This window comes from Corvus cornix, chromosome 5, assembly GCF_000738735.6.
Source record: "Corvus cornix cornix isolate S_Up_H32 chromosome 5, ASM73873v5, whole genome shotgun sequence".
Lineage (NCBI taxonomy): Eukaryota > Metazoa > Chordata > Aves > Passeriformes > Corvidae > Corvus > Corvus cornix.
Window position 1 is genome coordinate 20,155,510 of NC_046335.1, and position 13,638 is coordinate 20,169,147.

A 13,638-nucleotide genomic window follows, 5' to 3' on the forward strand; every position below is an offset into this window, starting at 1 on the left:
GTCTGTGAAAGGGAAGTGAAGGTGATGGCCTTCCATGCTAGAAATAGTGCCTTTGTCCCAGCAATATTCATTTTAAACTAATCTTGTCATTACTGAGACGTGCAGTTAAACAAGTCTCTCCTGAAGTATGCGATCTTCCAGGCTGGGCAGTGGCGGCTGGAGCAAAGACCCCTCAGGTGCATGTACATGGTCCCAGGCAAGGGAGCTAAGCAAATCTTCTGGCACTACACGTTTGTCCTACTGCTCTGTGTGTTGAGTCAATAAAAGCTCACTGGCTGAGGAGTATCACTCCTGTGAGACTGTACTTTGTGATAAAGTCTAAAGAAATATGTGAAGTACACATTTAATTGTGGAAGCAGGTCCAGATAGGTAAAGAAAATCTCAAAGTGCTTCTGTATGCTTCTGAATTGAGCCTCTGTTGGCACATCACTAAGGGTTAAGCCACTCCACCTCATTTCATTTAGTATGATGAAATGTATTGAATTCTGTTAACTGACAAATTTAATTAAATCTGCAGAAAAGCCTGCATGAGAATCGTTGTTTTGTAGTGGAATAAAATAGCATAATTTCCCAAGATATAATGAATTATTAATATCTTTATAATGAAATATTAACATAAAAAACCCTAGTTAGCTGTCAAATTAAAAGAACAAAAACAGGCGATGTGTATATTCAAAATAAATTAGAAGTGGGATCATTCTAACCTTTAGTCACTCAGTGTATATGTTTCTAGTTATGATTTCACATGCTCTAACCCTGTAGTCATACCATAAATACATTTTTAACATCAATCAGAATACCAAGAGTAGAATGCTGTATTTTTATGGTTAATATGTAACATTGTCATATTCTAGAAAATGGAAGAATATAATCTTTGTGAAGTAGGCAAATCAGACTCTCTGGAGTATGTTTGATTTTTTAATTTCATTTTTTCTCCCCTATGTCCTTACTTTGGGGGGGATAAACATTCAAGTATATTCTAACTTCTCTTTCTGTTGTAGGAACAACAATGTTCAACTGGAAATGGAATATACTTATTTAAATAGAATAATTTTGGGTTTTATTCTCTGATGTAGAAAAATATTTCAGTGGAAAGGAGCTATAATAACCATTAGCTGCCTGACCACTGCAGGGCTGACCAAAAGTGTTTTCTGTGGTTTTGATTCTGAGAAGACTCAAGAAAATATAAGAACCTGTATCAGGTATGTTATCTGCTGCTCCTTCCATTCCAGATCTTACTAGTAAAAGAACTTCAGAAATATAAAGCAAAAATTTCTTGCAAGTCCAAACAGAATAATAGTACTGAACAGAGTTGTCTGATGTGGTAATGATGTAGTAACTTGGATGGAATAAATTGTGTAAGAAAATCAAATGTTGTAAAACGAGGCTTTGCTTTCCCCCCACCTCTCTCCCCCTCCCCCCTTAATACAGGAACTTCAATTTGCCCAATATCAGAAAAAGTAATTGGTGCTAGAGCAAATTTAAGCCTGGTAATCTGCTTAAAGGAGGAAAAAGTGCTAAAAAGGATAATGTATTATATGCAAGCCTTTTTCCTTTAATGATTTCTTAAATGAGGAAACATCCATTTCCTCAGCCTTTAAACCACCTAAAGGCTATCAGTAAATATGCTCTGGAGTGAAAAGAAAGCAAAGATGGAAAATATATTTCTGGTGCTAAGTCCTACTTACAACCTGGTTGATGACATTTCATGCTGTGTGCTTTAGCAATGCAAGACACAGCAACTACTGCCACTGTTGGACTGTTTGTGACAGCATTTGTAGCTGCCTTTGTGACTACAAGTTCAAATACTACTGTGAAAAGTTACTCTGTAATGGCTTCTACTTTTATTCAGAAAACAAAGAAGGGGAAAGGGCAAAACAAGAAATGGGGTTCAGGACTTGACCAAAACCAGGGAAGGATTGACGGCCTTCAAGTCTCCAGGATCTCTCACAGTACATCAGAGGTCAAAAATGTTATTCTGGATCATGGATTTATGAAAGATGGGGAAGATAAAGGGAAACAATTGGAAAACTAATCTGTAGTTCTTTTGGCTCATAAAACAATCCTGAGAAGAAACAAAGACACCAGTTGTACCTGAGTAGAGCTGTCCGTGTCCTTGTTGAATTTACCCTGTACACGTGTAAATGAGTCTGACTCCCAGCCTAAACCCATTTGGGCCCACAGGCAGCGTATTCAACTAAACATCTTCCATGTGACTGGCTTTGTCTGGGCAATCAACATCTTCTACTGCTGCATCAAACAGGATCTGCAAGTCTGGTTTGTGAATGTGCGAGTTGTGTGCTATTTTCTCCCAGCCACCTCTAGCTGGCACTCGTGTCGGTGCTTTGGGACACGCGATGTCCTCCGCTTGTGCCACAGGAGCTTTGGTTCGAGTGTTCTTTGTAGTGTGTGTGTCCCCACATTGCTCTGCACCAGGAGCAAACCTTCGACCTTCTTTGAAAGCCCCTTCGAAACAATCAGGTGCACCAGGCACGCTAAGATGCTGAGTGTAACATCAGTTGTAATTACATGGTTGCATCTTGCACTTTGCATTTGAGATTTTCCCAGCGTTTTTACACTTTCTAAAACTCTTTGTTCAACCAGAGAAGAATTAAACTTTTTTTTTTTTTACAGTCAGTCTCCATTACTAATTAAGGCTGTTATACTATTTATTGCTAATGTTAAGGTCATTAACATTTCTCAGCTTGCAAGGTTCAATTTTCTAGGAAGCTCTTTGGTGGCTTGCTACTCCCTCAGCTCTCCAGAGTCATTCTCTGAATCTACTAATGGATGTAAATGTACACATCTGTGCTCACGTTTGGGCTAATGATGCACATGTTCATTTTGCATAAGCTTCCTTTCAGCTGGAGTATAGGAATTGTACTGGGGCTAGAAGTTAATTCCTCCATAAAGACATTTCCATATGCAAATTCCTCTCTGAACTATTTAAAAGCAGAAATAAGATTAATATTAATCTTTACTATGCAATTTATATTATTAGGATAATAATACTATTACAGCTTAAAAACAATTTGGTTCATAGATGTTGTATTAACTTTCTTATACCTGCCTAATACATAATCCGTGAAATTCATCAGGGTGCAACAAAAGAATTGAGGTGCCTGTTAATTGGTGTTCAAAGTGGGTACACTAATTCACCAGTTACAAATAAATAGTGTTGTATTTAAGCATGCCCGTTGAATGACCCCGAACAGAAGGATAGTTGTTTGCATTATCAATTTTTATTTGCACATTGCTATTTATTTTTGCCCGTGGGTGAGCGGAGACGGCAAAGTCCGTTGACTTTGAATCGTATTTAGAACGGTCCTGAGAAACTTGGAAGGGCTCAATACCGAGAGTGCGGAACAGCCGCCCCTCCGCCGCCACCTGCGCGCGGGGGCCCGCTGGCGGCGCGGGGCCAGGGGCCGGCTCCGCGCGGGCGGGGCGGGGCGGGCCCGGCCAATGCGGCGCCGCGGCCGCCGGGGAGCGCCCAATGGCGGCGGCGCTGGCGGGCGGGCCGGGCCGGGCCGGGCCGGGCTGGAGCCGGAGCCGAGCGCGCTGGGAGCGCGCCCGCGGAGCAGCGCTGCCGCCGGTAGGTGCGCGGGGCCGGGCGGCTGCGGCCCGCGGGGAGGAGGGGGCGCGGCCCGCGCTCTGCCTTCTGAGCGCCGGGAGAGGGGCACCGCGGCTCGGGGCTGGCGGGCAGCGCTGGCGCGGGCGGAGGACATCAGAAACTGGAGCGGAGGAAACCTAAAGCGAAGGCAGGTGGCCCTGCTGGCGGAGCTGGGGCCGCCGCCTGCCCCTCGGTGCCTGCGGAGCGGGGCCGCCCGCGGCTGCGCGCCCTGACGGGACCGGGGTTCCCCTCCGCGCTCCTGCCCTTTACCCGCCCGGGGTCGTGGCGCTGCTCCCGCCGCGAGTATCTGTACCGAGTGTGGACCTGTTCCCCTCGGTGCTCGCAGCCTCCCTCAGGGCCGTTCTCCGGGGATGCGCGGCTCGTTCTCCGGGGATGCACCCCTCGGGGATGCGCGGCTGTGCCCGTGCGAGCGGGTCGGGGCTCTGCGACTGCGGAAGGGTTAACGCTCATTAGCAGCAGCACGGGAAAGCTGCTTGTATCCACCTACCCCTCAGCTGCTCCATGGAATTACTCACGGTTTGGATTTTTTTCTTGCTTGGGTCCGCTGAATTGTGCTGCCTTTGAAACGTTTTTCTGCGGTTAAGATATTGCAAGGCAAACAAAAATCGCTCGCTCTTCTTTCTGTTGTCACGTTTCAATACGCTATGTAAATTGTAGGTTAAAAAAGCTCAAATTACATATTTCCATGCGAAGTGGAGTTTTGTGTTGACGTACGACCAGGCAGCCTTTTCTCTGCCTATCTGTTTAGTTCATACATTAAATATTCTTTCTGTACTGCAGCTCTATTTTTCTGTATTGATTTTTGTTAATCGTTTTGTGGATTAACTGGTTGTAATCAGCCTCAGCTTTTTGGATTTTTTTCTTTCCCATGGTTTAATCTTTTTGAGACTTCAGGTTTCCAGACACACAAAAGTTTAAAAATGCTCGACTGCTTGACTAGATCAGGTGATGCTTTGCAACTCACGTCTTCTCGTACTTTAGTTGCGCCTTTTGCTGGGAAATATCCTTAGGATTATATTGCAGTATTGGTTTGAGGGCACTTTTAGTATTGTCAAGTATTGCCAAATTGCAAAAATTTGGCAAACATTGGCATTTCTTTACCTGTGAATCAGATATGAATCATTCTTGTCTTCTGTGAAATTTTGCAAACTTACTAGTCTGGGCAAGTAAACTTCAGCCTACAGGTTGCTTGGAAAATGCTTGTGTTTGCTAATTCTGGCATGTGACTCTGATTTAGTTTTTTCTCTGCCAAGGTGATCAAAACATATCCTGCATTACACAGACAAGTGAGATCTGGACTTTGCCTTAATATTGTCCAGATAAACAGGTTCGTTTTAATAAAGTTTGTGTTATCACCAAAAAGCTTGAAGAGCTATTTCCCCCATCTGTATGAGATTAATTATGTGGGATTATGCAATGCATTGGACTTTCCTAAATACTTAATTTCCTAATGGGTAGGTTCTCTCTTCTCCAAGAATTTTCAGATTTGATTGATTATAATTTACAGCAGTGTTTACAGTGAATTACTTTGTTATGCCATGCTTTTTTTCAGGTAAATCTTCAACCTTTTCTGTATACTATTAAAGGCTTTTCAGTATATTCATATTTAGCTTTAAAGTACATAGCACGTAGCAGTAACTCCCTGGCAGATCTAACATACAGGTTTCCTTATATATAGGAATACAGCTGGCAACTTTAGCTCTCTGCTCTTTTATAGTTGTGGCTTTTAAATTATTTTTAAAATATCGATGTCATCAGGAGCATGACCATTAAACTTTTCAGTAAGAGAAAAGGGTCAGATTTTTTCTCTCTCACATGATATCTCAGTTCTGACTAGTTGTACTGTCTTATAATTTGTGTCCTTCATTATCATTAAGAACAGAATAGCATATCTTGGTCTTTAACTGCAGAGCTTTCCTTAATTTGAGTTCCTTGTATCCCTCACTACATGAGTGGCATAATTAATACTCTGTGTGGTTGGTTTAGATTACAGTCCAAGGGATGCAAGGTAAAAAGATAACAGCTACATCTCAGTAGTGGCCAACTCCCCATCTCAAGTCCTTGTTGGTGCTGCCTTGCCAGCTATCTTGTTAAGAACTAGTAGCTGGTACAGTTCCCTGGTTGAGAAACCCAGACTGTGAGTGGGTTAAAACCATATTGTGAGTGGGCTAAATACATCATGTTTATAGAGTCCGTAATTTTCAGCTGTTTCAAGTCTGGCATCAGCAAGTAAAGATGAGAAATGGTATCTATGTGTGTTACAAACCTCTCAAGATGTTTTGCTCTGCAAGGCTTCTGTTGCCCCGGAAGCAGTGCCTTTTCCAGTCAGGGAGACAGTTTCCAAGGTGGCATCTGCTATAAGGTCATGGCTTGTGGATTCTCCTGCTCTGACACTTGGCTCCTGGTAGTACCCTTTCTTCATGCAGCTTTTAACCCAGGTATTGCACTGAGGCTTTGTGCAGTAAGCTAACAGAATCAGTTTTGAATTGTTGAAGTCCTGTTAAAGGCCGTCTTTGCAATACCATCAGCTTTCTGTTTGAAAGCTGGAAAATTAAAAAGATCATTAGGAACTAAGCTATAGAATCTAAGGATTCATGTGGTGGTGGCAGTCTAACATAATCTTGGCCATCTGAAAGTTGTGTTTATCTAAGAAAATCACTTAAACTCCCTCTGCAGGTCAGCCAGGAAAGGGCGACCTTCAAAAGGCAATTCTTGGCAAATTTGTCTGAACTATTAGTTGCATTACAAAAAAAAAGACAAAATACTCAACTGCAAAACCAGATTATTTTGTCCTCAGATGCCTTAGTAGGTTTCTTTGGAGTCTAACATGACAGATGTTTTCTTACAGAATTGTGAATTCTGCTAATGGATGTAATAACTTCACAAGTGGTTAACCTCAAGGAAGGAATGCCTGTCCTTGTATGTGTTGGGTATGAGCATGTGTCGTCTTCAAAACTATAGCTGCAATTATGGCCACAAGAATTTGAGTCCTAGGAAATTAGAAGCCATACAACTCAGCTCGTACATCTGGAAACCCCAGGGATTACATCTTTGCTACTTGTAGGTGGTGAAAGGTTTACCAGGACCTTAAACAGGGCCAGAAATCCATCCACAGGTGTCTATATGGGTAAGATTGCTTTCCAGGTAGGGATTATGTATCCCCTATAGACTTCTGCCATCAATTTTCACTGTCTTCTAAATATGCAAATAAGTAGAACAGTGTGGAATGTCCTGGTTTTTTTAAAACTGAAAGGGGGGTAAAATTTCAGAAATTGTGATTCAAAAAATTGAAAAAACAGTCCCATGGAAATACCAGGGGACACACATCAGTGTTCCAGGATTCTCTTCTCTTCTGGAAAAACTGGATGGATGTAAATACATGAGCACATTATTTAGGGCAGGAATGCACTTTTAAAATGAATGTCCTGATCACCTGCATTTCTGCAGTTCAATGTGCATCTTGGAGCACATAAACTGATTTTGTTTGGGATAAGACTGAGCAAAAGGAAGAGCTCATTTAATGTACTCCAAGTGCTAATGCAAATTAAGTCTACAGGATCATTTTGGAGATAATTGTAAGTAAAAACCATAAAAAAGGTAGTGTGAGAGCTGTACCCTTAATGCTAAGTATTTCACTCCACCACTCTGCTCCTACTGGTAAGGTTTTATGCTGCTTATTAGGGTAAACTTAGGATACAGTCTGTTGACCAACTTGACAACCCATTTTTAAATTTTGCATAATCATTAGTATATATTGACAGAAAAAAAAATCACAGCAAAATGCTAAAAGAGTTAAGAGGAGACATCAATGCTAGGACAATGTGTTGCTTAGATAAGCACAGAAACAAATAGTGCGTTCTTTAATAGGTAATAATCTTAAAAGAAGTAGGTTACTGAAATGTATAGCTTTATTATACATCAGTTCTATAGAGATACAGTTCCTGAAGGGAAGCCATAAAATTGAAGAGCTTTTGCTCTCATCAATCCCAAAATGCCTTCAATAGGTGCTTTTTTGACAGGAAGTAATTCCCAAAATATTGAAAATATGTCTCAGCAGTGATACTAAGGCTTGTCAGTCAGCTGTAGTGAAATGTCTAAAAATATGTGTAAGACTAGGTGTGAAAAAGACATACAAGTCCAAGTTAGTTACCATAATCTCCTTGGAGGGGGATTCACCTCACTTGAAAATAGATCAGGTGAAGGATCCTCTGGAGGTGTTGTGTTCCTTCTATTGACTATAAACAGAGCATCAGGTGACTATCTCAGATGTCTGGCTGGGTGTCTGGAGTTAAATGAGGTGTGATTCATCTTGCTTTATTAAGGTAACTGAGCTAAATGTCTCAGCACAATTCCTTCAGCTTGAAACAGAGGGCAGAACTGACCAGTGTGCTTCAGGATCCTACAGAGGTGCCCTAGTAGTTCAAAACTCTCCTGCTATTCAAAGAGCAGACAGTGTGCTCCAGAGCTGAGATTCAAAGTGGAGCTCCTGGTCCAAGGGCAGCAGACCTGCCTGGTGAGCTAGAGAGAAAGGATGTCTTTTTGCTGAGCGGTTTCTTGATTCATTATGCTCCTTTAGGCCAAGTTTTAGTTGGCATTTATAGACATGAATATTTACAGAAACCAGTTCTCTCTGTGTGCTCTTGAGTTTGCCAGCTGTGAAATTAAATGAAAGAATTATCTTCAATTTATTTTTGAATTAGGGGGTGGCTATATGATACAGTAATTTTGCCATCTGAATCAGGGGCCTCTGGTGAACAGAAGGTACTATTTCACAGAATTTTGTGGTGGTTTTGTGGTTGTGTGGGTGATGGAAATGCATGAAAAAACATCTACTAAGCATTTTTGAAGAGAAAAAGTATTACTAGCTGCAGAACTGAAACTAGAGCTGGTCAAGCTCCGCAGCACAAGGCCAGTTTGTTTTCTAATAGAGCAGTTTCAATTGAATGGCTGTAGGGAAGAATTTGGCCTATGAAGTTTAATGATTAGTGGCTGTTTAGTTGCCAGCTGTTCTTAAGGACAGAAACTTGCCAGCAGAAATGCTTCTTTTTCTCTGGTCCTTGCTAGGTTGTTTCAAGTTCACCACAGTTCAAGTATTTACCTGGTTAAAACTTATATTGTATGCATAAAAATTATACATGGTGAAAACATCAGGTGCATGCAAATTATACAGTACATCAGTTAGCATGAGGAATGAGATCTCAGTTGATAGGTGCATGGATTACTTTGGGGGCATTCACAGCCAGAATCTCAAATGTCAGTGAAGAGGATAAAACTGAGATAGAATAGATTTGGCAGATGTGGTCTTTCTTCTCCTAAATAACACATCTCTGACCTCTGCAGTTTAATCGTCCGGTCTCTCTGAATGAAGGCTGCTGTAATAGTTCACCATACTGCATGTGGGCTCAGAGTTTGACACCAGCATTCACCCTTTTTTTCCCAGAAAAGTTTGCAGATTCTCCCTGTGTCCAATCCAGGCTATTGATATGAATGTGCTTGGAGCTAAGGCTGACTGAGGGTAGCCACAGATCTTTGGGAGCCACAGCTCCAAACAGCTACATTAGCTCTTCAGTGACACTGAAACCGACAGTAACTTTCAAGGGATAATCCTTTCTTTTCAGGAAGTTTGTCTTGAAAAAAAAAAGTTCTTATTCAGCTACTTTTTAATAGTTTCTAACATACTTTTGTGTCTGTGTGAATTATGTGTCAAATTTACAACTCTGACACAGTGAGTCTTGGTAACAGAGTGTCCCTGTCCCTTTGTGGGCCTGTGCCTTTATGAAAGAGGAAGTAAATGCCTCAAATATTTTTAAATCTACTTGTCTGCATCCCACTACCAAAACTTGTCCACTGGATATGGCAGCCCTTGCCAAAGGTTAGCTGGATTCAGCCTCCCCAGAGTGGGCAAGAGAGCAGTAACACTGCAGTAGCATTGCCTTGAACTGGCATTTCCAAAAATCATGCTGCTGTGCTACTGAGACATACTGTGGGCTGAGGAACAGAATGACCACGGTCACTTTGGGCTGCGTAAGGCTGGGTGGGAGGTGGGGTGACCCGACCACACTGCTTCCATTTCCAGAGCAGGTTCAGAAAGCAGCCATGCTGTCAAACACACTGCACTGCTGGGAGTCTTACCTAGGAGGGGTTGCACAGGCAGGGTATTCAGATTCCAAACCTTTTAATGGAGAAAGGCCTTGCTGGTATGACCTGAGTGCCCAGCATCCATCTACAGTGCTTTACATTGTTTTGTTCGATGAAGTGAGTGAAGTCTTCATAACTTTTTTCTTTGTTTTCCTGACTACACGCTAGAGTTTTCAAGGCAACAATAAACCTGTCTTAAACTTGTGATGGCTTGGATGGAAAAGGAGCCTTGGAGTTTCTTTAGTGACTTCTGATTTTATATTTTGTTGGGTTTTTTTACACAGTTGCTCTACTAAAGCACTTGCATAACGCAGAAGAGGTCATGCATTAACCAGAAAGAAGAAAGTTACAGAATATCTGACAGCACTCAGAAATGGAACGTGAATTAAATTCTTGTCTAAAAATTTGGGATACTGCATTACCCAAGCTCAGCTGAGAGTTGGAATATGTTAATGACTTCACTTGTCATACCATGGGACTCTCATTGTACTCTGTAAGTTTCCACATGCATAATGTAGGAGAGCACAGTTCTAACTATATAGAATGGCTGGTCACCTGCTGCAGTTAAACTTTACATGATTTCCTCTTCATTAGGAACTGTAGTGATACGACAAGGCATAGTGGGTACAAACTGAAAGAGGGGAAATGTAGGTTAGACATTAGGAGGAAATTCTGCACTGCAAGGTTGCCCAGGGAAGTTGTGGATGCCCCAACCCTGGCAGTGTTCAAGGTTGGATAAGGTGTCCCTGCACATGGCAGGGCGTTGGAACTAGATGATCTTGAAGGTCCTTTTCAAGCTTTAACATTTTGATTCTATGATGAAATGATAAAATAAGTCAGCTATTTGAAACTGAAGCATTAATTTTTTGCACAGGAAAGAACAGGGAAGTGTCTTGCTGTACATTTATCTGCTTTTCCCTTTCTCTTTTTGTTTCTTCTTTCTTTCTTTTTTTTCTGAGTATTGATTTGGTGTATCCAACTAAATTATTCTCTCTCCTCAAAACATGGAATTTCAAAAGATTGAACCACATTCCTATGTCTGTGTGGAAACTGGAGATTATCTTTTTCCATGCGCCTATAAATAGTGGTCTTACTTTTGGTTCTGTGTAACCTGTGCATGTACACACACCTACAGCACTTGTGTCCCACTGGCTCAAGCCAGGCATACAAGAAGGTGCCACTGCAGAAGCTTCCCCAGCAAGGGGTTTGGTCTCCGGGGACCTCCCCTAGGGTGTCTGCACAGCTGTGTCATGCACCCAGTATGCACTGTTCCCTGCTATTCCAGTTCTGACAGTTTACTTTGACAGTAATTCCTCTTTTGGAATGCACGAGGTTGCCTGCTGTCTCACAGGCACTATCATCGGGGTACTACCATAGAGTACCACTTATTAGTGTGTGTTAGTAAAAACTAAACAACCCAAAACCTCAATAAAACCAAACAAGAAAAAATGAAGGATTTTCTCATACCCTCTGTTCTACATCATGCTAGTATACCATGCATTCTTATGTTTTGACAACTAAACAAATACAATTGGACACAAATGCATTAGACAGTACCATTGCAAACATATTCTTTTGTACTGTGTATGAATATGACTTGTCAAGAACTTTGTTTCTACTTCAGATAAATTTTTTGGCAATGTTCTATAAAATACTGGGTACCTTTAAATTCAATCTTTGCACAAGCATTTTTTTTCTAGAGTTGTTTTTCATTCTCTTGAAACAGGAGTGGCCATGCTAAAGGAATAGAAACACCAAGTCTAATGGGCCTATATTTAGGCTGTCTAAAATAGAGAGTGACAACAAACATGATGTTTATGGGTTGCCCTGAAGGGCTGCAGTGTCCTGGCGTCACATTAAGTTGCATTTGACTCTTCAGACACTGGAAATGAGGAAAGACTGGTTGGATCATCGAAAGAATTTTCTGCTAGAGCAAGCTTGTTCCCTGTGACATCTCTTCCAGAACTTTGCCTGGCTTTAAATAATCAAGCAGGGTTTCCTTAAACTGGGAGACAATTTCACATTTTAATGTTGCCTTTATCTATAACAATTGAGAAGGATCTCCTTTATAACAAAAATCCCTGTTTAATTCTTTTCCTTGGAAGGGTTGTGCCGATACAGATTAGAAGTTACAAAAGATGTCACATAGAAGTACAATTACATAGAAATTATTTACATATAATAGTTGTTAGCTATATGGAAATACAGAGAAGGTTTGAACAGAAGATGACTTTCTCAGTGTTCCTAATCCCCCTTTCGAGCCAACATTCAGCACAAGAAAACTTCTTTGCTTTCATTCAGGGCTGCATCACTTCCTCAATAGTCCTTGTCTTCCTGATGCTTTCGCAGTTGGATTCTGTGTTTTTCTCTCACTCTGAATCTGTTCTCCTGTTCTGTGCGTACTCACAGCTCAGACAGATCAATGCCCATCCTCTGTGTAGGCATACAGCTTCCAGTGAAGCTTCTCTGTCTACAGAATTCAGTTCCTCTCTTGTCTTGAATGTGGCTAGTGTTTGAGGGCTTGAGTTCTTTCTTTCTTGGATTTTTTTTTGGTTTGGGTTTTTTTTTTCCTCTTCCCCTAGCTTTCTTAGTCAAAATGAGAGTTTAACTGATACTGATTGATGGCAAACACATATACCCACCATCTTCAGTGAAGATGTTGTCACCCATCTTCTAGCATTTAACTTACTTGTAATCAGAAAATAAAGCCCTCGTTTCGTTTGTGCAGTTGAAACTTGAGGCACAGGGGGAATTCTGCTGGCTCTCCTTTTACTGATGGAAGCAGGATCAGTTTTTGAGTTGTACAGTGAATACTTGAAATGCAGTAATTTGTTGCAGTGCATATAAGCAGTGCTAGAAAGTTAATATCTGTCAGAACAGGATGGCATTTCACACAAGCCAGGTTGTGTGTTTTCTAAAAGAGTGTTTATCATCCAGCATGATATTCCAGTAAACTTGTGATCACTTACTTCCCTGTTTCTTTTGTCATTAGTCCCAGTATAGAAGAAGGACAGGTAGATAGGATTTTATTATCTGTGTTTACTTCTTGATGGCTGTCTTGAGTGATGTCAGGCTGCGATGGCATAGTTGGTTCTAGAGGGATTAATTGTAGAACATTATGCCTTTTGCAATAGTGAGATAACTTCAAAAAACTACTTGGATAATCATCACAACAGCAAATAAAGTACAGGAACTTTTGGAGGGTTTGGTAAATGGAATACATCTGGGTAGCTCGTCTGTGCAGAATTTAAATAAGAACATACAAAAGCATCAATATCAGATGTTCAAACTACGTTGCTCAGTGGGAATTTTCTTTTGAAACACGTTCCTTGTATGTAAACTTTTTGAGGTTTGAAAGAATAAATCAATTTTTAAACCCAGTTCCCTGCACATACTGTGGATTGGAGCATCAGTTTTATAGTATTGTGTCATGCAATAGTTGTGTCTACTGCAAATTCACCATCCTGAAGCAGAGAAAAATCTGTGTCACATGCAATGGGCAGGTGTGGAAGTCTGGGATCAGGATGCTGCTTTTGACTTCTGCCCTGTGGAGGCCTTGAGAAAACAAGGAAGAGTAGTAAGGACCATGTACTCACCCTCACCAAAGGGAATGTTAGCAACCTCTCCTCCCTTACTGCAGTTAGATTTCCTGTTGCCTACTGTTACTACCAACAGAATTTTGCTGAACAAAGTAAAACCTGATCTGAGCTATTCTAGTCTTTGGGAAGAAAAACCTGAAATTAGTGGTTTTTCTTCTATTTTTTCTCCTGTTTGTACAATACTGCCTGGGGGAATAAAAGTGCCAGATTTTAGAGATGTAAATGTTCTGCTAAACAAATTGACACATTGCCTCTTTCCTGTAATCTTGT

The 13,638-nt window shown here is 41.2% G+C and overlaps 1 protein-coding gene across 2 annotated transcripts in view; it reads left to right on the forward strand.

Annotated features, from left to right (window-relative positions):
• The first annotated feature begins 3,517 nt into the window (after positions 1-3,517).
• STON2 (stonin 2) overlaps positions 3,518-13,638 on the forward strand; it is a 75,236-nt gene continuing 65,115 nt past the window's right edge. For both annotated transcript variants that reach the window (XM_039552443.1, XM_039552444.1), the window contains exon 1: positions 3,518-3,592. The gene's annotated coding sequence lies outside the window, so the exon portion shown is untranslated. The remainder of the gene's footprint in view (positions 3,593-13,638) is intronic.